The sequence below is a fragment of the Schistocerca nitens genome, chromosome 3 (genome assembly GCF_023898315.1).
Source record: "Schistocerca nitens isolate TAMUIC-IGC-003100 chromosome 3, iqSchNite1.1, whole genome shotgun sequence".
Lineage (NCBI taxonomy): Eukaryota > Metazoa > Arthropoda > Insecta > Orthoptera > Acrididae > Schistocerca > Schistocerca nitens.
Window position 1 is genome coordinate 768,346,054 of NC_064616.1, and position 25,750 is coordinate 768,371,803.

The 25,750-nt window shown below is 38.6% G+C and overlaps 1 protein-coding gene and 1 long non-coding RNA gene across 5 annotated transcripts in view; one reads left to right on the forward strand and one right to left on the reverse strand.

The window, feature by feature from the left end:
• The window catches only part of LOC126248765 (serine-rich adhesin for platelets-like), a 286,230-nt gene that overhangs the window by 97,447 nt on the left and 163,033 nt on the right, over positions 1-25,750 (forward strand). The gene's annotated exons all lie outside the window — the stretch shown is intronic.
• The window catches only part of LOC126248768 (uncharacterized), a 70,141-nt gene continuing 50,038 nt past the window's right edge, over positions 5,648-25,750 (reverse strand). For both annotated transcript variants that reach the window (XR_007545533.1, XR_007545532.1), the window contains one exon: positions 5,648-5,716. This is a non-coding gene — a long non-coding RNA (uncharacterized LOC126248768). The remainder of the gene's footprint in view (positions 5,717-25,750) is intronic.

A 25,750-nucleotide genomic window follows, 5' to 3' on the forward strand; every position in this document is an offset into this window, starting at 1 on the left:
GGGATCTTCTCATTCTTTATACCAGATGAGATGATTCATTGTAGTTGATGTGATGTGATGTGATATTTCTGATTACGCATTTACACATTTGTATTTATAATTTTCTTTAGATCTTCTGTCTGTGAGTCTCATTAAACTGTGAATTTCCAAAGAATTATCAGAGTTCTGTAATTAATGTCTCTGTCTGTCGAGGGCCCATGATGTTACATCAGCCTTATACATCAGTATATCCCAGACTGCTCCTGACTCCTTGTTGTGCATTTAGTATAATTAGTTCATTTGATATACATTAAAATCAAACAAAACTTTCAGTTCATCTGACATGTTGTATAACTTTGCTGACTTATAACCGTCACATATCACTAACAGATTTAAGGATACTAAAATATTTCTTGTTATCAAGTCTGTCAGTACATAATCTGACATCTAAGAATAATAGATAAAGTTTCTCTTTTGAAAACCTTCAGTTTTAACATCTATATAGGAAGACAATGTCTGCTTGTGTCTGTGTATGTGCGGATGGATATGTGTGTGTGTGCGATTGTATACCTGTCCTTTTTTCCCCCTAGGGTAAGTCTTTCCGCTCCCGGGTTTGGAATGACTCCTTACCCTCTCCCTTAAAACCCACATCCTTTCGTCTTTCCCTCTCCTTCCCTCTTTCCTGATGAAGCAACCGTTTGTTGCGAAAGCTTGAATTTCGTGTGTATGTTTGTGTTTGTTTGTGTGTCTATCGACCTGCCAGAACTTTCGTTCGGTAAGTCACATCAACTTTGTTTTTAGATATAAAACATTATTTGTTTAATATAATGCAAATATTTACATGTTAGGGAATTGGAATCTAGTATGACTCTGATCTTCAATAGTATTTTAACATAAAGTTCCAAATACTTTTGCTACAATGGCAGAAGCAAATGAATTCTTAATGACTCTAACATTTTAGTGAATTTATTAAGAAAAGAAACTGGCTACCTGCTTTTCACTAGTGGTCAACAGTTCAGGCTCCAGAGTTTGAAAGTAATTGAATTTTAAATGCACTGCTATACTGTCATGAGATAATTTGAATATTTGATGGAAAAGAATCAGCAAAAACATTCATATCTGGATTTCAAATTCTCAGGACTTCTTAATCTGAATTTAGCTAAATTACAAAGTATTGAGCTCTGGAGCCTGCAGAGACATACTTAGACGACAACTATGATCCAGTATGCACTGACTTACCTTAACATTATGACCACTGGCAGATACAATACTGAATGTCACCTGATGACATTGTGAGCAAGTAAGGTGGAAGAGAGACGAATGGGAATCATTGTAGCAAATAAACGGACTGTAAATGTGGAAACCCACTAGCATAAATGACACTTACAAAGGGCAGATTGTTATGGCTCAGTGCCTAGGAGAAGTGTCTTGTGTGCTACTGCTATGATCATCTATGGAAAATGGTTAAAGGACAGTGAAACCACAAGAAAGCGACAAGTTAATGTATATCTACATCTACGTTTATGTACATATGCTACAAGCCACCATATGTCGCATGTCTGAAGTTACATCGTATCATTAATAATCATTTACTTTCTTGTTCCACTCGCAAGCAGAGTGAGGGGAAAGCAACTGCTTCTATAGAAGAACTAACTTCTTTCATCTTGTCTTCATGGTCGTTATGCGAAATTTATGGTGCTGGTAGCAGAATTAGTCTGCAGTCAACTTCAAATGCTGGTTCTGTAAATTTTTTCCATAGAGTTTCGTGAATCCCTTCAGAGATTCCCATTTGAGTTCACAAGTATCTGTAACACTTCTGCGATAGTCGAATCTACTGGTAACAAATCTAGCATCACACTTTAAAACTGCCTCCATGTCTTCCTTTAATCTGACCTGACAAAGATTCTAAGCACTCAAGCAGTACTCAAGAATGTGTCACATCAGTGTTCTATATGCGATCTCCCCTTACAGAAAAACCACTCTTTCCTAAAATTCTCCCAACAAACCTAAGTCAATCATTTACTTTCCCTGCTACAGTCCTTACAGTCTTGTTTCATTTCATATCACTTTGCAACATTATGCCTAGATATTTAATCTACGTGACAGTGTCAAGCAGTGCACTACTAATGATGTACTCTAACATTATGGGATTGTTTTTACAACTTATCTGTGTTAACTTACATTTTTTCTACATTTAGAGCAAGCTGACATTCATCACACAATTAAAAATTTTGTCTAAGTTATCTTTTATCCTCCTACAGTCACTCAATGGTGATAGCTTCCACTCCACCATGACACCAGCAGCAGACAGCCACTGACTGCTGCTCATCCTGTCTGTCAGATTATTTATGTATATAGGAAATAAGAGCAGTCCTATAACACTTCCCCACGACACTCCTAGCTATACCGTTGTCTCTTATGAACACTCACCATTGAGGACAACGTACTTAAGAAGTCTTTGAGCCACTCAATATTTGAACCTATTCTGTATGCTCCTACCTTCATAATAGTCTGTATTGGGGTGCTGTGTCATACAATTTCTGGAAAATGCTTTCTGTCCACACTTTATCACAGAATGCAGAGGTTGAAGACTTGCTCAGTCTGGAAAGTAGGGTAAGTGGAAATCTGTAGCAGATCTGACAATACAGTCCAATGCTAGTCCAGGCACAAACCTTTCAAAGCACTTTGTTTAGTACACACAGTCAAACATCAGGCTCCATAGCATATGACCCTTAAGTGTTCCAATGTTGAGTCGACTACATCATCAATGGTGAATGCAGAGAGCACAGGATCGTCGAGGTTGGGCCTTGTATGAATTGAAATGTATTGCCTGATTGGATGAATCATGTTTATTGTAACACCAGGTCCACGATCATGTCAGGATACACAGTCATCCAGTGGAATGGCTGCTTGAAACATGCAATGTACCACGGACACAGAGCAGTGGGAGCAGTATTATACTATTATGGACAGTCACCTGGGCTACCATGTGACATGTGGTAGTAATCAAAGGCACAAGAGAGCTGTGCACTACATGAGAATTATTGTGGACCACTTGTGTCCTTCAAGCTCGATGTCTTCCCTGACAGCAGATGCATCTTCCAGTAGGATAACTGCTCATGTCACATGGCCATAATCATGCTACGGTGATTTGAGGAGCATGATATTGATGTCTTGGCCACCAAATTCGTCTGAACTGAATCCAATGTAACACATATGGCACTTCCAGGCACTAATTCTGAGCCCACAAACCATAGACATGTAATTTACTCTATGTGACCTGTGCATAGAAGTCCGGTGTCACACACAGCTAGAAACATATCAAGAACTTTTCGAATTCATACCATGCAGAATTGCTAATTTATTATGTTTCAAAGATGTACCAACATATAATTAAACAGGTTGTCATAATGTTTCGGCTCATAAGTGAATGTGGTGTATTAGAAAGATACCGACAAACTTTGAGAGATTGCAGAGGATGGCTTGAGAGTGGGAATCCTCTTCCAGAACCATCATCTGGTGACAGTGAAGACCAGAGAAGTTATGTGGGCCAACACCTGCTTCTAGGCCAACCTTTTGCTAGTAACTGTGAGTTAGTATGCTCTAAAGTTTTTTAGAGAGAGGGTTGGATGCTTTCGTTGCTATCTAACATCTTCAATGCTTTGCTTGCAGTACACCAGTGTACAAATTACCAAAGTGACTAATTTTGATTGCCATGCTTTTAGATGTTCAGCGTCAACATTTTGGTGAAACAATCTCTTTCTTCAAGAATATCTACCTCATAATCATTTTTTAACCATGAATCCAACAGATTCAAAACCCTTGGTCCAGGTTAGAGCTAGCTGGTGTTGTGCCACTGTAATATGGTTTTCTATTGTTTAGTAGAAAATCTAATACTTTATTTTTATTGTATTTCATAATTTATTAATTCATCTTTAGACCCTTCAGTACAACAGTATCAGAAATTTCAGATACAGTACAGAAATAATATACACAATGTAACAAAAATGTATGGCACAAATTGCAGGATAAATTCTTCACACAAAGACAACCAAATTATGTTATATGAACAAAAGTCTGAAAACTCTTTGTTTTCATGGTAAAATTCATTTTCTTCAAGTCATTAATCATGAGAAACACACAAGAACAGAGCGTTAGAATTGTGGAGAACATGCACTCTTGGTGACCTCTGGTTACGTGTGCACTGCCAGTGTTTTGTTTTACATGTCCCTATTGACATGAGATATACGTCATAGCTTGTTTACAGGTAACATTAACTGTTCCAGCGATAAGTATGACCATTACTGCCACACAGATTGCTACATTGAATTAATCACTGACTTGTCTCATGAAATGGCCATGTACACATATGCAGAGATGGCAGATGTGTGTTTGATGTATAGATTGAATGACGGCAATTGTTCTGGCACTTGACGTTTGTACTGGGAGAGATTTCTAAAGTGAAGGTGGCCAACAGGAAAATGTTTGAAGCCACTGATTGTCGACTTAGAGTACTTGGTTCTAAATGCCTGATACTCACACCCAGTGGAGGCCTAGAAGGACGAGGACACTGCAACAGGAGGTGGCAATTTGTGATGAAGTTGACGGCAACCCTAATGTCAGTACAAGACATGTAGCTGCAACACTGAATGTTGACCAGATGATTGGCGGGTGTTACATGAGAACCAACTATATATTTTACCAGATATGTTAAAAGACATGCCTCTAGCTGTATGACAAAACATGTACTTTATGCATGATGGAGCACCCTGTCTTTTAATGTTAATGATCATTGGCTTCTAAATAACATATTCGGTGACAGATGGCTAGGTAGAGATGGACCAATTGCATGGCCTTCACGCTCTCTGGGCCTAAAACCACTGGACTTTTACTTGTCGGGGCATTTGAATGCTCTTGTGTATGGAACCCCTATATGAGATGTTCAAATTCTCTGTGCCAGTATTATGGAAGGTTGCTGAACCATACACATACTCCAGGGAAACATCAACGCATGCGACATTCACTATGATGGCATGTTGATGCCTGTATGTACCAATGCCCACTGAAGGTATACTCCTTTGAGAAAGTACTGCATGTGTATGCTGGTGCATTCTGTTTGTATGGGCTTTCACATGCTTGATGAGTTGGAGAAAATGAGTTGGAACATCAAAACAAAGTGTTTCAAGACTCATGTTCATATAACATAATTTCTTTGTCTACATGTGAGGAATGTGTCCTGCTGTTTGTGCTGTACATTTTTGTTACACCCTATGTATGTATATAGAACATAAACAAAGTAGGAGAGGATATGGGGAGAATTGGGCAGGACGTGAGCCATGGCCTAATCAAAGCACTACTCCACCATTCACCTTAGCAACTTAACAAAACTGTGGGAAACCCAAACCAGCGTGGCCTGGGGAGGGGGGGTATGAACTCCACTCTTCCCAAATGTGAGTCCACTTTATGAAGACTGTCAAAGCCACCTCGCTCAGTACATGGTTGGAAGGAAAATGACAAATACAGATTCTACATTGCAACTGCAACATACATGAGAAGTAAATCAATGACATAAGTAGGACATGAATTTTTGATATAAAACAGCGCCAAAAAATAAAATAAAATAAAAACATTATATAATGCTGCTGAAAAGTACAACACAAGAAAAATTGCTGACATTATATCCGTCACAACCAATGTAGCACCAAACGTCTCTTCTGAGGACCGTATTGCACAGCATCTGAAAAACAGGAAACATAAAACCAGTAGCACAAACATTCTTTTGCAAAGACATCTACATCTGCATCTACATAGATACTCTGCAAGTCACGGTACAGTGCGTGGCAGAGGGTACTTTGTACCACTACATGCACAAACACAGTATAAATGTTACATCAGTTAACAAAATCAGAACAACACAATAGTAAATGAAGAGCTAGTGTTTCTGTTATGGCTATGGTAATCACGATTGGTTTGCTGTTCATCAAGTCTAGCTCTTCTCATCAACACACATTTATATATGAATCCAGAGGGCACAATAAGCAAAGAGAACTGTTTAAATAGGGGCTTCCAGTGAGACCTAGTAGAGCTGTGTGACAAGATTCGAATAGCCCTTTCCTGTAATGTATAAATTTCACTGAATGGATTATCAATTTTACCCCAAAAAACAACTCCATGAGTTACAAGGGACTGGAAATAACAAAAATAAGCCATTATAGACCCACATGAGAAGCAGACTTTAGAAATAATTATCATATGATCAAATTAGAAGTTACACATTTTCCTACTATCAAAGTGTGGCATTCAGACATGACCTAGCACCCACCCCCCCTCCTCCCCTCCCCACCAGACCTAGAATGCTGCACCAATAGTCACATGACTCTACGTAAGAAAATTGTGGGAAAGATAGGACACTTGTACTCACCTCAGCCACTTCCTTCTAGGATCCGGCGCCAAGTGTGAAATCTGCCAGTAAACAAAGCTCACTTGTGTTTTCGCTACAAACGTAAGAAAATTGCTGCAAACGAATCTCACCACCACCACTAACCTAAGTCGCCAGACCGCCACCTCTTCGTGGGGGCAGGTGGTAAAAGGACTCAGCCCGCACTAGGCTGATGGAGAGAGGAAGGATTGTGCTTCATTTATTTGGAAGCAATTTATTTAGGGATGGAGTATATATATCACAGAACACACGCTTTGACATGCCTCACAGCATACAGACCTGCAAACTACTCTAACATAACTCATGTATAAGGCTCTACACACACACTCTTGCTAATTGTAAATTGTCAAAAGTAACACATTTCACAACCTATAGACATGCCAACCACTCATAAACAATACAGGGCATTTATGTCCAGATTGCCAAACAACTCGTAAATTGTCAAAATAATAATCCATGTAAAAGACTCTGCTTGCGAATCGCCAACTGTCTGAATCATACACCAACCTTTGTTTAAACAATTAGAGGCAGCACCACCACCAAGTGTATTCGCCACTGAGTCCGTAGCCCAACTGACTTAGTCCATATCGATGTCACTAGAGGACGCTGTAGTGACGCAAGTACCGTAATCTAAGATCGCACCACCTAGTGGATTCACCACGAGCTCCAGACCCCAACTGGCTTAGTACATTTCCCCGCCATCAGAGGATGCTACAGTGACACCAACTGATGATGCAAGTACAGTTATCCATGATTGCGACAAACCGTGTGTTCTCCATGAGGTATAATACTCAGTACCACCAGCAGAGGACGCTGTCGCCCCTTTCATGACATAAATCAAGATGGTGAGGGAAAACGACTCAGCCTGCTCTGGGCTGCTGGGGAGAGTAAGGATGGAGGGCACTCTATTTATTTTCAAACAACTTATTTAATGATAGAGTATATCTATCACACTGATACAAAAGATCCACCCTAACATGCTTGGCGTCATGTTACACAGCCCACAGACACGCAACCAACTCTTACTTTCATTACACAATAGCAAACTGCTCCTAAATAATACAGCACAGTAATGTGTAGACACGCTAAGCACTCATAAACTGTCCAAACTTCGCATATCACAGCTCACAGACCCGCTCCCGAATTAATGCAATCAACGTGTGCAAGCACAGTCCACCGCCCCCTGTCCATTAGAGTACATAGGAGGTAGCGATAAGTGATATATCCCTCAGATGCCAAACCGCCCACAGGCCCCTGCTGGGCCTCTGCAAGCAAGATGTGGTGGCACCCCCATTCATATGTAACACCTGAGAAATTCCTATCAGCTAGACACCGATGATGACACCATCAGACGTAAGGTCGACACGGCTGTCAGCTGCCAAAGCACTCACAGACCTCCATTTAGGGCCACTCGCCACAACACCCGCAAAGTGAGGCAGCCGCAGCTCGAGTCCCACTTCGTCGTTGAATGCCAGTGAAAGTTACATGCCTCTATACAGTCACCATTATACTGTCATAGCATTCCAATGCGCGTTAACGACAGTCACATATTCAAGGCATCTCCAGGTGCCACTTGTCTTTACCATTGAAGGCATGATGCACTAAGCCTGTTGGGTCACGCGTTCAACTGCAGTTACCTGCCCCCAGCTTGACTGACACATCACCATCTAAAATGTTCTCAATCGTATTCTTACATCAAATCGCTTTGTGAAAAATAACAGCAAACTTCAGCTCTCCATAATTTTATAGTGCCCCAGAAATAGTTAACGCTTGCTTTCTTGTTGTCTCAGCTTATATCCACCAAAATTCCTGCCCTAACAGAACCTGTTTACCTAAATATCGCCCAATCCAGTCTTCCTCCTGGACATAACACGGTAGCCTTCCTACTCTCAACATACGCAAATGTTCTCATGCTCCTATACCCCACCACAATCAATCAAGCATTATTATTTTCTCTTATCGAATTTTCCCTTCGAATTATTGATACGTCCGATATCGAAGCACTGTCCACCTTTTCTTTCTTGGGCTTCCTGACAGTTAAACATGCAAAGTTGCCTACACATTATCAAATACATACCAGATTCACAAGAATCTTGGAAGCGAGGAATATATTTACCAGTTTAACTAAAATTAAATATTAGCATTGCTGCTACATTCTGACACCGGACAATGTACAGTTAATGTCTCCTCTTGACAATTGCACCTCAGTATCTATAGCGCATATAACTTTCCACGTAAAAAATCGCTCACCATCATCGATGTATTCAATCTATACATTCCTCATGATAGGACACACACTCATCCTCTCTAGTCATCCCATAACATAAACAATATTAACTTTACAATCCAATATATAGACAATTTACACAATGTAAGCCACACTAACTTTAAAATACAGTATATGCGCATTTTACACAACAGCATAATTATCTTTTGTATCTGAACAGTACCCAAAAAAGTTATTTTATGCCCACACTCCCACTGCCTATATGTCATGATGCTCTCCCAGTCCTATGGAAGCTCTGTCATCCTGTTCTTTCTTTCTACAGATGCTACACTCAACCATAATAAACTATTTTACACTGATCACAATTTTACACTGACAACTAAACATTGCAATATTGTCTATAGGTCATCAAATAAATACCAGGCTCGCAGGAATATTGGCGTGTTCAATGGGACTTAACTTCTGAGGTCATCAGTCCCATAGAACCTAGAATGACTTAAACCTAACTAACCTAAGGACATCACAAACATCCATCCCTGAGGCAGGATTCGAACCTACGACTGTAGCGGTCGCGCGGTTCCAGACTGTAGTGACTAGAACCGCTCAGCCACCCCGGCCGGCAATATTGGGGTGTCAAACCAATCTCCAACCAGAGAATGTTGAGCTGATAGATTTGAATGGACGTGGATCTGTCGTACTTGTGTGTAGTCTGGGAACGTGCCACAATGCACGCATTTCTGCTGAATGGCCAAAACACGGTCCTGTCACACTAACTCAGTTCTTTCTAGACGGGTTGTAGAAGGTGGTGGATATGGCTTTGGCTGACTTCTGCTCAGTTCCGACTTAAAATGGAATGATCACATGTGCAAAGCTATAGAAATGGAATCAGTTGCAAGATGTGTAGGGACTAATTAAGACCATGTTGATTTTCACTGTAGCAGATAGGTTCAAGAAAGGTGACTCGTTTTGAGATATGATTCACTTGTGGCTGTGATCCTTCTCAATCAGTCATCGCGTTTAACTGAGTGGATATATAACGGAACCTGTGACATGGTATCGAGATAGCATACGTTACACATACTGGATAAATATCTAGCAGCTTGAGCGAGTTGCAAATACCAGTCACATTCCGCGTTCCTTAGCCGAATAACTTTCAAAATTCACTGATTTTATCACGAGGTTGCATAGTGGGCTACGTGTTGGTCTGATAATACACATTCCTACGATTATGGTCTCGGTATTTGTCTGGACAAAATACCACCTCATTCATACCTAGATTCCTAAAGCACGTATATAACTTTTAACATGGATACCTGTAGAACGATGAGGGCTTCTGAGAGTAACATGCAGTAGCTGTTGGATCGGGGTTTTTTCTTTAACATATGCTTGATTACGCCTATGACACGGTGGTATGACTCGCAGGAAGAACGTAAGAGAAATGCACACCTGTTGTCGATTTTCGGTCAGTATTATTTGGTGTCGTGTGCATCCAGTTATTGAGGAGGTAATATTATACTTAGTATTAGTGCCAGGTGTGTGATATGTTCGCATTTGAGAATCAGGCTTATAAAGTATATCTGTTTGTGTAAAGGAAATGTCTATGTGCTGTTGTAGGGAGGGTATGGATTTGACTTGTGGTACTGTGATAGTGAAGGGAGGATTACATCTAGTGGTAAGGAAGGTTCACGTATTTCCAGAGCCACAGCATTTAACAGAGTGTATTTCCGATACATCAGTCATTGCCGAATACCATTCAGTTGAGACTGTGGTCGTAAGATTTAATTGTAAGTATAATGATAGACGATATATGTGTGGGGTTTTCTGGCCTGTGTCCGTGTATGCAAAGTCTGTGGTGGTATTGATTTGGGTTCCCATGTTAATTGTAGCAGTCTTCCGAATGCAGAGGCCTGTTGGAATGTGGGAATGTATTAGAGTTAACTTTACCATCTTCTAGACGAACGAATAGCAAACTAATACTTAGAAATGTGAGCAAGAAAGTGTAAAGAGTAATGGGTTTGTGCCGAGGGAGACGAGCCTCTCTTAGCGCTTGAGTTCTGGGAGTGACTTCGGTTCGCTGATGTAAAGAGGATGATCTATCAATTGCATGTTTAGTAGATTGAGATGGTACTCGGTGATATATTCCCTGGTGAGCGATCGGATTGACACACCAATATTCCTAAGAGGCTGGTATGTATTTGATGACCTATAGACAATATTGCGATGTTTAGTTGTCAGTGTAAAATGGTGATCAGTGTAAAATAGTTTATTATGGTTGAGTGTAGTAGCTGTAGAAAGAAAGAACAGGATGACAGAGCTTCCCTAGGACTGGGAGAGCATCATGACATATAGGCAGTGGGAGTGTGGGCATAAAATAACATTTTTGGGTGCTGTTCAGATACGAAAGATAATTACGCTGTTTGTGTAAAATGTGCATATATTGTATTTTAAAGTTAGTGTGGCTTACATTGTGTAAATTGTCTATAGATTGGATTGTAAAGTTAATATTGTTTATGTTATAGGATGACTAGAGAGGATGAATGTGTGTCCTATCATGAGGGACGTATAGATTGGATACATCGATGATGGTGAGCAATTTTTTACGTGGAAAGTTATATGCGCTATAGATACTGAGGCACAGTCATCAAGAGGAGACACTAACTGTACATTGTCCGGTGTCAGAATGTAGCAGCAATGCTAATATTTAATTTTAGTTAAACTGGTAAATATATTCCTCGCTTCCAAGATTCTTGTGAATCTGGTATGTATTTGATAATGTGTAGGCAACTTTGCGTGTTTAACTGTCAGGAAGTCCGAGAAAGAAAAGGTGGACAGTGCTTCGATATTGGACTGATCAATAACTCGAAGGGAAAATTCAATAAGAGCAAATAATAATGCTCGATTGATTGTGGTGGGGTATAGGAGCATGAGAACATTTGCGTATGTTGAGAGTAGGAAGGCTACCATGTTATGTCCGGGAGGAAGACTGGATTGGGCGATATTTTTGTAAACAGGTTCTGTCAGGGCAGGAATTTTGGTGGATACAAGCTGAGACAACAAGAAAGCAAGTGTTAACTATTTCTGGGGCACTATAAAATTATGGAGAGCTGAAGTTTGCTGTTACTTTTCACAAAGTGATGTGACGTAAGAATAAGATTGAGAGCATTTTAGACGGTGAAGTGTCAGTCAAGCTGGGGTCGGGTATGTGCAGTTGAACACGTGTCCCAACAAGCTTAGTGCATTATGCCTTCAATGGTAAAGACAAGTGGCACCTGGAGATGCCTTGAATATGTGACTGTCGTGAACGCGCATTGGAATGCTATGACAGTACAATGGTGACTGTATAGAGGCATGTAACTTTCACTGGCATTCAACGACGACGTGGGACTCGAGCTGCGACTGCCTCACTTTGCGGGTGTTGTCGCGAGTGGCCCTAAAAGGAGGTCTGTGAGTGCTTTGACGGCTGACGCATCATCATCGGTGTCTAGCCGATAGGAATTTCTCAGGTGTTACGTATGAATGGGTGTGCTGCCACCTCTTGCTTGCAGAAGCCCAGCAGGGGCCTGTGGTGGTTTGACATCTGAGGGATACATCACTTATCGCTACCTCCTATGTACTCTAATGGAGAGGGGGCGTTGGACTGTGCTTGCACACATTGATTGCATTATTACGGAAGCGGGTCTGTAGGCCATGATATGCGCAATTTGGACAGTTTATGAGTACTTACCGTGTCTACACATCACTGTGCTGTATTATTTAGGAGCAGTTTGCTATTGTGTAATGAAAGTAAGAGTTGGTTGCATGTCTGTGGGCTGTGTAACATGACGCCAAGCACGTTAGGGTGGATCTTTTGTATCATTGTGATAGATATGCTCTATCATTAAATAAGTTGTTTGAAAATAAATAGAGTGCTCTCCATCCTTACTCTCCCCAGCAGTCCAGAGCAGGCTGAGTCGTTTTCCCTCACCATCTTGGTTTATGTTACGAAAGGGGCGACAGCGTCCTCCGCTGGTTGTACTGAGTATTAGACCTCATGGAGAACACACGGTTTGTCGCAATCATGGATAACTGTACTTGCATCATCAGTTGGTGTCACTGTGGCGTCCTCTGATGGCGGGGAAATGTACTAAGCCAGTTGGGGTCTGGAGCTGGTGGTGAATCCACTAGGTGGCGCGATCTTAGATTACGGTACTTGCATCACTACAGCATCCTCTAGTGACATCGATATGAACTAAGTCAGTTGGGCTATAGGCTCAGAGGCGAATACACTTGGTGGTGGTGCTGCCTCTAATTGTTTAAACAAAGGCTGGTGTATGATTTAGACAGTTGACGATTAGCAAGCAGAGTCTTTTACATGGATTATTACTTTGACAATTTACGATTTGTTTGGCTATCTGGACGTAAATTCCCTGCATTGTTTATGAGTGGTTGGCATGTCTATAGATTGTGAAATGTGTTATTTTTGACAGTTTAGCAAGAGTGTGTGTGTAGAGCCTTATAGATGAGTTATGTAGGAGTAGTTTGCAGGTCTGTATGCTGAGTGGCATGTCAGAGTGTGTGTTCTGTGATACATATACTCCATCCCTAAATAAATTGCTCCCAAATAAATGAAGTACACTCCTTCCTCTCTCCATCAGCCTAGTGCGGGCTGAGTCCTTTTACCACCTGCTCCTAGGATGAGGTGGTGGTCTATCGACTTAGGTTGGTGGTGGTGGTGATCTATGTTTGTAGCAATTTTCTTATGTTGGTAGCAAAAACACAAGTGAGCTTTGTTTACTGGCAGATTTCACACTTGGCGCCAGATTCTAGGAGGAAGTGGCTGCGGTTAGTACAAGTGTCCTTTCTTTCCCACAATGTCATGTGACTATTGGTGCAGCATTCTAGGGCTTGGGGGGGGGGGGGGGGGGGTGTGCTAGGTCATGACTGAATGCCGCGCTGATAGTAGGAAAATGTGTAACTTCTAATTTGATCATTGAATATTGAAATTGTAAATTGAATTATTTAATATAATTAAAATTGAAATGCAATTAAGTACTTAGGTAACTGATAGGTTAGATGAATGATGTGGGTGTTAGCATATTTACAAAAGACTATGTCTGGCGCGGGTATGGAGGTGGCAGCCAAGGGTGTGTGATGTAAGCGGTAGGACGCTCGTGGGTCAGTGGCACGATGCGTGTCCGGTTATAACGCGTGCTCGAAAGAGAGCAGACGATCTTGTGTCATCACGCGACATCGCGGTGGCGTCCTCTGGTATTGACAATATGAACTAAGTCAGTTAGGCTATGGGGCTCATGGGGAACATAGTGGCTGCTGCCATCTTGAATAATGGTAATTGAGTCATTATGTGACATCAGGAGAGCGCCTTCTGGTGGCACCGATATGAACTAAGGCAGTTGGAGGCCATACTCAGTAGCGAACACACATGCCTGAAATTCTTTAACTAATAAAGGCAAGTCTGTTTTTCCCGCCATTATCATAGTGTACCGCATTATCATGTTGGAATTTGAAGTTCGTGCGATTTTTATTAGGGAGGGGGTTAGGTTAGTGGAGGTAGCCCAATTGACCTTCTTCCCACCAAAATTCAAACTTCCCGCCAAAATCGGTCTTTTTGGATGATGTCACAGTGGCGCTCCCTGGTGGGGATGATATCAACTATGCCAGTTGGGTTCTTGAGCTCGTGGCGAACACACATGATTGAATCTGGTTAAATAGTAAAGACAAGTCCATTTTTCCCGCCATTTTTCTTGGTGTGACGCATTATCCTGTTGGAACTTGAAATTCCCCCTGTGAGGGGGCCGTGGAACTTTCTCGCCAAAATTCAAACTTCCTGCCAAAATCCGCCATCTTGAATGACGCCACGGCCGCCATCTTGAATGACGTCATCGCCACCATCTAGAATGACGTCGTCATAACTTCCCAAATTAATAACTGTGGCATCTAGTATGTCTCCAATAATCCCATCCTGAACCGAGTACTGTCTTTCAAATTCCTCCATGTGGAGGCAGTATGCACTCCAGTCATCTTGAGTCATCGATTCAAAGCCTGTAACAATTGGGACAAGTGTTTGTATATGTTATGTTTTGGCTACTGTAAAATTTAGTTTTGAATAAAAAATGGGAGCTCAGAAAATGGCTACATACCTTCTTTCACCAAGTGCACCAACTTCGCCATGTAAATATCTCCAAGAATATTAGTGGTTAGCACACTGGACTCGCATTCGGGAGGACGACGGTTCAATCCCGTCTCCGGCCATCCTGATTTAGGTTTTCCGTGATTTCCCTAAATCGCTTCAGGCAAATGCCGGGATGGTTCCTTTGAAAGGGCACGGCCGATTTCCTTCCCCATCCTTCCCTCACCCGAGCTTGCGCTCCGTCTCTAATGACCTCGTTGTTGACAGGACGTTAAACACTAATATCCTCCTCCTCCTCCTCTCCAAGAATATTTCTTCCTCTGACAAATTTTTTGAGTTTTTCCCATGCCATTTCAATTGAATTTATGTCTCAGTTGTATGGTGCAAGTCGGAGCTCGAAGTTTCCATGAGCTTCAAGTGTTTTATTAATTTCAAATACTTTTTCCTCCAGCTTATGTTGTTTAATTAAGTCAAATAATTTTGTTTTTATCATTGACGAATCAGCGTCCACCTTATTTTTTAATAACCAAGCAATCATTTCCGTCTTATTCGAAGACCTAGTTGGAGCTTTGTTATGCTCCTTGTTGTAATGTGAAGCATTATCCGTAACAATTACACAGTTCGGTGGCAGATTCGGAATTACTTTAGTCGATATCCAATCTGAAAAATTTTCGTTGTTCATTTGCCCATGGTAGTCTCCTATTGCACATCCGGGTTTATAAATCAACCGTGCGTTGGATAATAATCCATCTTTTGATTGAATACTGACCAGTATAACCCTATTGCTTCCGTTAACATTGTCCATAATGCCATCTTTTCCAGAGACCTGCCAACATTTTATGTAAGTAGTGTTGTTGTCCACCCAAGTTTCATCAATATAAAGGAATTTTCTGCTAGCTCCCTTAATTTCCTCACTTGGATCAGGTACTTACATCTCCAGTCAATTATATCTGTACTCTCTACCAGAATCTTTCCTTTACTTACAGATCTTTTCCAGGTAAATCCCATTTCACGCAGTGTCTAGTGTAAAACATCTTTCTGCCAAGGAAAATCTATTTCTTGTTTCATGGTAGTAAGCAATTTCTGTAATGTCAGCACTAGTTTTTCGTTTATGTAAAAGTCCTCCATCGTTTGTCGTATGACCGACTTTGTGAAACTGTCTATGATGATGGGTTTCCTCCCGAAATTATTAGTTTTCTTTCGTGGCGATTCCAGTAAACCATTCACGTTCCTTTCTTATCGTGGCAAGGCTGACATTTGCATAAATTTTAGTGCTTTGATTGGGACTGGTATAATTAGCAAACAGTTCCTTTTGTGTCGCCTCCTTTACGCATGCTCTTATAACATTAGAGATGACTGCACACTCGTTACTCTACAGATACCTCCTCTTCGTATTCTGCACATTTTCTTGCAATGCAAGGGGATTATCCATCACTTCCGGATACCTAAGTATGTAAGTGAGTATACAAAGTTAACTGACTGACACTGGAAACTACGATCCCCGAACAGAAACAACGTATATCACTGCACGACGATCTACACTGCTGGACAGGTAACGGGCAAGTCATTTTGGATGCCCTTGTAGGCCAGTGATAGGGTTCTTCTGGGTAAGGCCACTTCCCCCACCAAAAGCGCTGCTCGCTCTTGAGTTAACAGACAGACTATAAACGGCTAGTTATGCCCCAGGTCTGCCCCAGGTCTGCCCCAGGCCTGGGGCTACCAGCCATTGCCATTGGCTAATGCCAATTCCTAATTACCTCCCAATCCCAATCTAATTTGTTCAGTAAAGTTAATGAGAGCTAATGACTGAAAACAAAATCAGTTGAATTATGTATTTTAACTGATAATAAAAAATTAAAAATTTCATGCACAAAAAAAGAAAATTAGGTTTGTGAATAAAGGAACAAAAATATTTCATATATCAGTGTTTGATGGTTTATGTTTTATGACTCCTAGTATTCCTTTCTAATATGTCTTTTTTCCGAATTTTTTTTAAAGTAAAAAAGAATTATGTTTTTTCTTATCAATGAGTGCTCAAATAAAAATCTTGTATGAGGTTCGAGAATATTTTTAAAAAATCTCTCCATACTGGTCCTTGAGAATATTGTAAATTAAATTATTTAAAATTAAATGAAAATGGTTTGATTACATAAATAATGAAATACTTAATAAGAAATTAAATAAAGTCAAGAAAGTAATAATGATGTTTTTAAAAATGACGAAGATGAACCATTAAAAGAAATATTCCCATTTTCTACCAATCTCTTTAAGAATAAAAAAAAAAAAATAATGAAGATAATCCATTTAAAAAATGTTTCTATTTTCTGCAAATGTGTTGGGGAATTTAAAAAGTAGAAACACAGTTTATGGACTTATAGTTGATACAGCATTTTAAAAAAGGCTGCAGAGATAAAGTTTCGAAAATAATAAAGGATTGCTCAATCCAAGTCATTTCTTAAACACAACAAAACCGAAATTATGAATGTAGTTAAAGAAAATCTTAAATTATTTATTTGTTTGCAAACAAGTTTTAATTTATTTCCCGAGTACACAATGCAGACAAACATTAAAATTATGGAATATGGACTTCAAACTGAAAATTTTAGGATTCTTAGAGAAAAAATTTAGGAATGGGGAAAAAGTTATTTTAGTAAAAATCTCTAATTTTCAAACTGAAAGATCAGGATGGATATTAAACAGAATTATTGGATTAATAAATATGTTGCATCAAGAGTTTTGTCTTCAACAAACTGACAGAAACAAGAAAAGAAAGCGTGCATTAATGCAAAAAATAATTATCAAAGATGCTTCCTATAGGCAGTACTTCTTACATTAACACCAGTAAATAGACAGAACTGTAAAAATGGCAACACAGTGAGTAATTATAAACATTTTGCTAACGAACTTGAAGAAAAAATACTGGATATTTCGTTCCATGTTGAAATTAATGATATCTCAAGAATCCAGACTAAAACTGATGTGTCCGTTAGTGTTTATTGCTTTGAAGAAACAGTTCTGCCAATGATGTATATTATGATGTATATCCATTAAAAATTAAAAAATAAGAAAACGAAAAAATGTATTAATTTACCATATGTTAAAAACGAAAATAAATTACAATACTCTGTGATAAAAGATTTGTCTCGACTAGTATCTACTCAAATTAATAAGAAACAACATGAATATTTTATTTGTGTTTTGTGTTTATTACATTTTAATAATAAAAAATTAAACGAGCATGAAAATAATTGTTTAATTATTAAGCGATCAAAAGTAGAACTACTAGACAAAGGTCAATAAACAGGATTTAAAAGTTATAAATTTACCCAAAAAGTTTGTTTTGTTATTTACACAGAATTTTGAAAGTTTACTATGAAAATTGGAAAATTGTCAGCCTGATACAAAAAATAGTTTTACTATGAAATAGCAAAAACACAAACCAAGTGGTTGTTGTTGTTGTTGTTGTGGTCTTCAGTCCTGAGACTGGTTTGATGCAGCTCTCCATGCTACTCTATCCTGTGCAAGCTTCTTCATCTCCCAGTACCTACTGCAACCTACATCCTTTTGAATCTGCTTAGTGTATTCATCTCTTGGTCTCCCTCTACGATTTTTACCCTCCACGCTGCCCTCCAATACTAAATTGGTGATCCCTTGATGCCTCAGAACATGTCCTACCAACCGATCCCTTCTTCAGGTCAAGTTGTGCCACAAACTTCTCTTCTCCCCAATCCTATTCAATACTTCCTCATTAGTTATGTGATCTACCCATCCAATCTTTAGCATTCTTCTGTAGCACCACATTGTATTCTCTTCTTGTCCAAACTATTTATGGTCCATGTTTCACTTCCATACATGGCTACACTCCATACAAATACTTTCAGAAATGACTTCCTGACACTTAAATCTATACTCATTGTTAACAAATTTCTCTTCTTCAGAAACGCTTTCCTTGCCATTGTCAGTCTTCATTTTATATTCTCTCTACTTTGACCATCATCAGTTACTTTGCTCCCCAAATAGCAAAACTCCTTTACTACTTTAAGTGTCTCATTTCCTAATCTAATTCCCTCAGCATCACCTGACTTAATTCGATTACATTCCATTATCCTCGTTTTGCTTTTGTTGATGTTCATCTTATATCCTCCTTTCAAGACGCTATCCATTCCACTGAACTGCTCTTCCAAGTCCTTTGCTGTCTCTGACAGAATTACAATGTCATCGGCGAACTTCAAAGTTTTTATTTCTTCTCCATGGATTTTAATACCTACTCTGAATTTTTCTTTTGTTTGCTTTACTGCTTGCTCAATATACAGATTGAATAACATCGGGGAGAGGCTACAACCCTGTCTTACTCCCCTCCCAACAACTGCTTCCCTTTCGTGTCCCTCGACTCTTATAACTGCCATCTGGTTTCTGTACAAATTGTAAATAGCCTTTCGCTCCCTGTATTTTACCCCTGCCACCTTTAGAATTTGAAAGAGAGTATTCTACTCAACATTGTCAAAAGCTTTCTCTAAGTCTACAAATGCTAGAAATGTTGGTTTGCCTTTCCTTAATCTTTCTTCTAAGATAAGTCGTAAGGTCAGTATTGCCTCACGTGTTCCAGTATTTCTACGGAATCCAAACTGATCTTCCCCAAGGTCGGCTTCTACTAGTTTTTTGATTCATCTGTAAAGAATTCGTGTTAGTATTTTGCAGCTGTGGCTTATTAAACTGATTGTTCGGTAATTTTCACATCTGTCAACACCTGCTTTCTTTGGGATTGGAATTATTATATTCTTCTTGAAGTCTGAGGGTATTTCGCCTGTTTCATACATCTTGCTCACCAGATGGTAGAGGTTTGTCAGGACTGGCTCTCCCAAGGCCATCAGTAGTTCCAATGGAATGTTGTCTACTCCAGGGGCCTTGTTGCGACTCAGGTCTTTCAGTGCTCTGTCAAACTCTTCACGCAGTATCGTATCTCCCATTTCATCTTCATCTACATCCTCTTCCATTTCCATAATATTGTCCTCAAGTACATCGCCCTTGTATAGACCCTCTATATACTCCTTCCACCTTTCTGCTTTCCATTCTTTGCTTAGAACTGGGTTTCCATCTGAGCTCTTGATGTTCATACAAGTGGTTCTATTATCTCCAAAGGTCTCTTTAATTTTCCTGTAGGCAGTATCTATCTTACCCCTAGTGAGATAAGCCGCTACATCCTTACATTTGTCCTCTAGCCATCCCTGCTTAACCATTTTGCACTTCCTGTCGATCTCATTTTTGAGACGTTTGTATTCCTTTTTGCCTGCTTCATTTACTGCATTTTTATATTTTCTCCTTTCATCAGTTAAATTCAATATTTCTTCTGTTACCCAAGGATTACTACTAGCCCTCGTCTTTTTACCTACTTGATCCTCTGCTGCCTTCACTACTTCATCCCTCAGAGCTACCCATTCTTCTTGTACTGTATTTCTTTCCCCCATTCCTGTCAATTGTTCCCTTATGCTCTCCCTGAATCTCTGTACAACCTCTGGTTCTTTCAGTTTATCCAGGTCCCATCTCCTTAAATTCCCACCTTTTTCCAGTTTCTTCAGTTTTAATCTACAGGTCATAACCAATAGATTGTGGTCAGAGTCCACATCTGCCCCTGGAAATGTCTTACAATTTAAAACCTGGTTCCTAAATCTCTGTCTTACCATTATATGATCTATCTGATACCTTTTAGTATCTCCAGGGTTCTTCCATGTATACAACCTTCTTTCATGATTCTTAAACCAAGTGTTAGCTATGATTAAGTTGTGCTCTGTGCAAAATTCTACCAGCCGGCTTCCTCTTTCATTTCTTAGGCCCAATCCATATTCACCTACTACGTTTCCTTCTCTCCCTTTTCCTACTACCGAATTCCAGTCACCCATGACTATTATATTTTCGTCACCCTTCACTATCTGAATAATTTCTTTTATTTCATCATACATTTCTTCAATTTCTTCATCATCTGCGGAGCTAGTTGGCATATAAACTTTTACTACTGTAGTAGGTGTGGGCTTCATATCTATCTTGGCCACAATAATGCATTCACTATGCTGTTTGTAGTAGCTTACCCGCATTCCTATTTTCCTATTCATTATTAAACCTACTCCTGCATTACCCCTAATTGATTTTGTGTTTATAACCCTGTAGTCACCTGACCAGAAGTCTTGTTCCTCCTGCCACCGAACTTCACTAATTCCCACTATATCTAACTTTAACCTATCCATTTCCCTTTTTAAATTTTCTAACCTACCTGCCCGATTAAGGGATCTGACATTCCACGCTCCGATCCGTTTTCTTTCTCCTGATAACGACATCCTCTTGAGTAGTCCCCGCCCGGAGTTCCAAATGGGGGACTGTTTTACCTCCGGAATATTTTACCCAAGAGGATGCCATCATCATTTAATCATACAGTAAAGCTGCATGCCCTCGGGAAAAATTACGGCCGTAGTTTCCCCTTGCTTTCAGCCGTTCGCAGTACCAGCACAGCAAGGCCATTTTGGTTATTGTTACAAGGCTGCTGCCCCTCTTCAGGGACCACACGTTTGTCTGGCCTCTCATCAGATACCCCTCCATTGTGGTTGCACCTACGGTACGGCTATCTGTATCGCTGAGGCACGCAAGCCTCCCCACCAACGGCAAGGTCCATGGTTCATGGGGGGAGGTGGTTGTTGTTACTGTATTAAATATATAAATGGACATAAAAACCCAGTTGTTTATAGAGGACCAAATTACCACTAAAATTTATTGAATGTTTTGAAAAATAATTTATACAAATTGAGAAAGTTTATTCCGGAATTGAAGAATTGAAGCCGTTAACTTCTGGAGAACAATCTAGACACAATAAATCTAAAAAATGTTATTTATGTAAGAAATATTATCAACAAAAATAAAAAAGTTTGGCATCATGATCATTTAACAGCAAAATACATAAATCTGTTATGTAATAAATGTACTTTACAATTAAATTACACTAGTTCTGTACCGATTTCTATTCTAAATTTATCAGGATAAGACTCTCATTTGTTCGTGAAAGAATTCAGTTAAGATGAGAATGAAAGAAATTTAATACCGCATAATGGAAATGGGTATATTGGTTTTGGCAAAAAGAACAGGTAATTTAAAATTGAGATTTATTGATGCGCGCCAGTCTGGGTGGCCGAGCGGTTCTAGGCGCTACGGTCTGGAACCGGGCGACCACTACGGTCGCAGGTTAGAATCCTGCCTCGGGCATGGATGTGTGTGATGTCCTGAGGTTAATTAGGTTTAAGTAGTTCTAAGTTCTAGGGGACTGATAACCTCAGAAGTTAAGTCCCATAGTGCTCAGAGACATTTTATTGATGCGTTTCAATTAATAGCTTTGAACCTTTATATTCTTTCTTTGAATTTAAACAAGAATAAAATGAAAAACATTAACAAATTGTTTCCAGAACAAGAACTAAAAAATTTAGTAACTTTGAAAGGGGTTTATCCTTATGATTATTTTGATAATTGGGAAAAAAATCTGAAGAAATAATACTTCCAACAAAAAAGGAATTTTACAACAAAATGGAAGTCTATGAAATTAATATAATCACACTAAATTAACGAGAGAAAAATTTAATATAAAAATAGTGGCAAATATCATGATTTATACAAGGTGTATCAAAAAGAATCATCTGACTTTAAAAAATCATAACTATTATTTTATTTGAGATATGTTCCTGAACAATGTACTGTTGGAAAGAGCAAACTCACGAGTTTTACATGGTTCCTGCTAAGTAGCAGCTGTCTGCACCCACTTCAATTTTAGTAAAAATGGTGTCGATGCAACAATAAGCATTTTGTGTTCTACATTTTGCCCAGTGTGGCTCAGTAATAACTGCTCAATGTGACTTTCGTACCAGGTATGGTGTGGTTCCTCCTACAGCTCAGAGCATTAGATGATGGCATGAACAACTCCAAGAAACAGAATTATCTTATCTCTGTACTTACAATCATTAATTTTTCATGTCATATCTATTGTAATAAAACCAAATTTATCTTCATTCCAGCATTTACTACACATTTCTTTAAAAACATCAAACTTGAAATCACCACCAACAATTTGTGATAAATATGATTTAAATTTGTGTCATCTTGTCTAAAAATATTTTTAAAAATTGTATTGTAACTTACTAATTGTTTTGATATCTTTGAGTATGACTGGGCTAAATAAAAACAATCTATTCTTTCCTGTTTTCCTCTAGTAAAATATTGTCTAACTACATCCTGATTTTCATGAATTAAATCATCTAACACTACAATTGAATTATCGTGATAACCATCCAATGGTTTAATTTCATCATTATTTTTGATAAATTTGTTGAGCTTCTCATTATTTTTCTCTTCTGCTTTTCGTACACATTTTTATAAATTATGAGTATTTTGGTTGATCCAAGATTTCAGAATAAACATACAAATGAGTTATTTTATTCCACTTTGGACATCCTGGAGCTAGAATATAATTGTAACTCATCAGTGTTTTCCCACATCTGCTTAGACCTATTATTGCACATTGAATAGAGCCAGGCAAGAGCTTTCCATGCTTTTTCTTGTTTCTTCTCTGCAATTCTTATTTTTGGATTCCAATCAGTTTATTCACTCAATTATGTAATTTTTTTTATTAATATAGATGAGTCTCCTATTTAAGTTGAGTAGTATGTCATCTGTACTCAAAACAAGACTGTCAATGCCTATGGTAATGTGTCACTAGTTGGTTTTTATACAACATTTCTAATTACACATATAGCATCAGAAAATAATAAAATGTATTGTGATGGAGAAATGATATAAATTCCCATTGGACAATATAGCTTGAAAAATTCAGAAAAATTTACTTACACAAAAAAATCCTATATTCACATTAAGGCTGATGAATTTTTAAATGAAGTTATTATTGAGAGTGATGTCAAATAATATATGGACATAAAGGATAGCATTGAAGTGTATTAGAATGCAATAACCAATTTATCGAAGCCAATGAAAAAACTATTGGCAATTATGGGCCTAAAATTATTCCATTCTATTCCAATATAAATTTCAATTTGGCTGATGGAATGTATGTAAACAGAGGGGCAACTTTTATAGAAAAACTAATATTATTGTTTCATTGAAACGCAATACAGAATTTGGTGCACCATTATTTCACAACCCACATTATTCTGTACATATTCCAATTTTTGATTCTATACACAATTTAGATTTATTTATTTATTTATTTCTTGTTCCATGGCAAATTGTACATAGTTTAAGTAAGACATACTATAAATACAGTAACAGATACAATGTCAGTTAGATATCATAACAACCATTAAACAGAAAAGGGAGTTTCAAATAAAGGTTAAAGATAAGAGCACAAAGTTAAATCAGATATTAGGCCTACAAGAGTAAATACATGTACAGCCAATCTGTTGTTACAAAAAGTGTGCTAATGCCCAAATGCACAATAAAATCAATTGAACTACTTCTAGACACAATAAGTTTAGTGATGGTATACATTTTCTTTCAGATATTCATCCACAGTATAATAAGATTTCTCTGTCAGGTAATCTTTGAGAACTTGTTTAAATTTTGGCAGTTCTGTATGAACACATTTGATATGTAGTGGTAGAGCATTGAACAGCTTAATGCTGGAGTAGTAAACTCCTTTTTGTACCATAGTGAGACGTTTCATTTCGAAATGTAGATTGTTTTTGTTTTTGGTGTTATAACCATGGAATTTACTGTTGTCTTGGTAGATGGAATAATTTTTGTACACAAAGGTCAGCAAGGAAAAAATATACTGAGAGGCAGTTGTTAGGATACCTATCTTCTGAAACAAGTGCCTGCAAGGGTGTCTTTGATGGACCCCACACATTATTCTGATTGCTTTATTTGGATGGTGAAAACTTTTTTTGCAAGTGGTTGGCTCCCCCAGAATATGATAGCATATGACATCAATTAGTGGAAGTAGCCAAAGTAGGCAACCTTAATAGTGTCAACTTCAACCACTGAAGAAATTACCCGTAACGCAAATGTTGCCAAGCTAAGTTTTTTACATAGATGAAGAATGTGAACTGACCAATTACATTTACTGTCTATGTAAGCACCCAGGAATTTTGTATCTTCAACTTTCTGTATTGGTTGATCTCTACATTTTATGTTAATTTCATCGGGATTACTTTGTGATGTATGGAACCTCATATAATGAGTTTTATCTGCATTGAGTGAGAGACCATTTGAGGAGAACCAATTTAAGAAGAAATAGCTGTAACAGAAGAAAATGAAAATTTGATTGACTTCCATGGTGATTATGTAACAGTTGTTTTAGAAATGTCTTAGTAAATTTTATCCTTTATAAATGAATAAGATTGAGACCCACCAGTTTTACTCATTCCCTGTAGATGAGAAGACTAAAAATAATTTAAATATTCGTAGTATGGAGACAGAGATTTATATTAATATTGGTGATGGCTATAGTCATCTTAATGGTGCACAGTTGTATATGAGCTTCAGTATTATTGGAGCTGATGGTACAGATTATCCAACATATGATAAAAAATTCAATAAAAAATTGATTGGTGGCTATGTGGCAAAGCTATTCCATGTTATCACCATAAAGAAAGGGAACATTATTTTGTCTAGGATGGACTACCCTTTCATTTCTTCATCTGTCCTTATCCAGTTGACTTCATCTCTAGCCCATGAATTAACCATGGAAGGTCATATCCTCAATAATGGGAAGATAAAAAGTAAGACAAATGAACTACTCTTTCCACTAGATTTGTTTGGTGGGTTCCTTAAAGACTGCAAGGAAGTTATGTGGGAAGGAGCTTTGGCTGTACTTTTTCCCTGAAGTTCTAGTGCAAACAATGCCATTCTTCGATGGTCTGACTGTAATCAAGCTGGAGTTGAAATAAAAGATACACTTCCTTAAGAGGGTGAAAATGTTGTGGAATCAATGGAA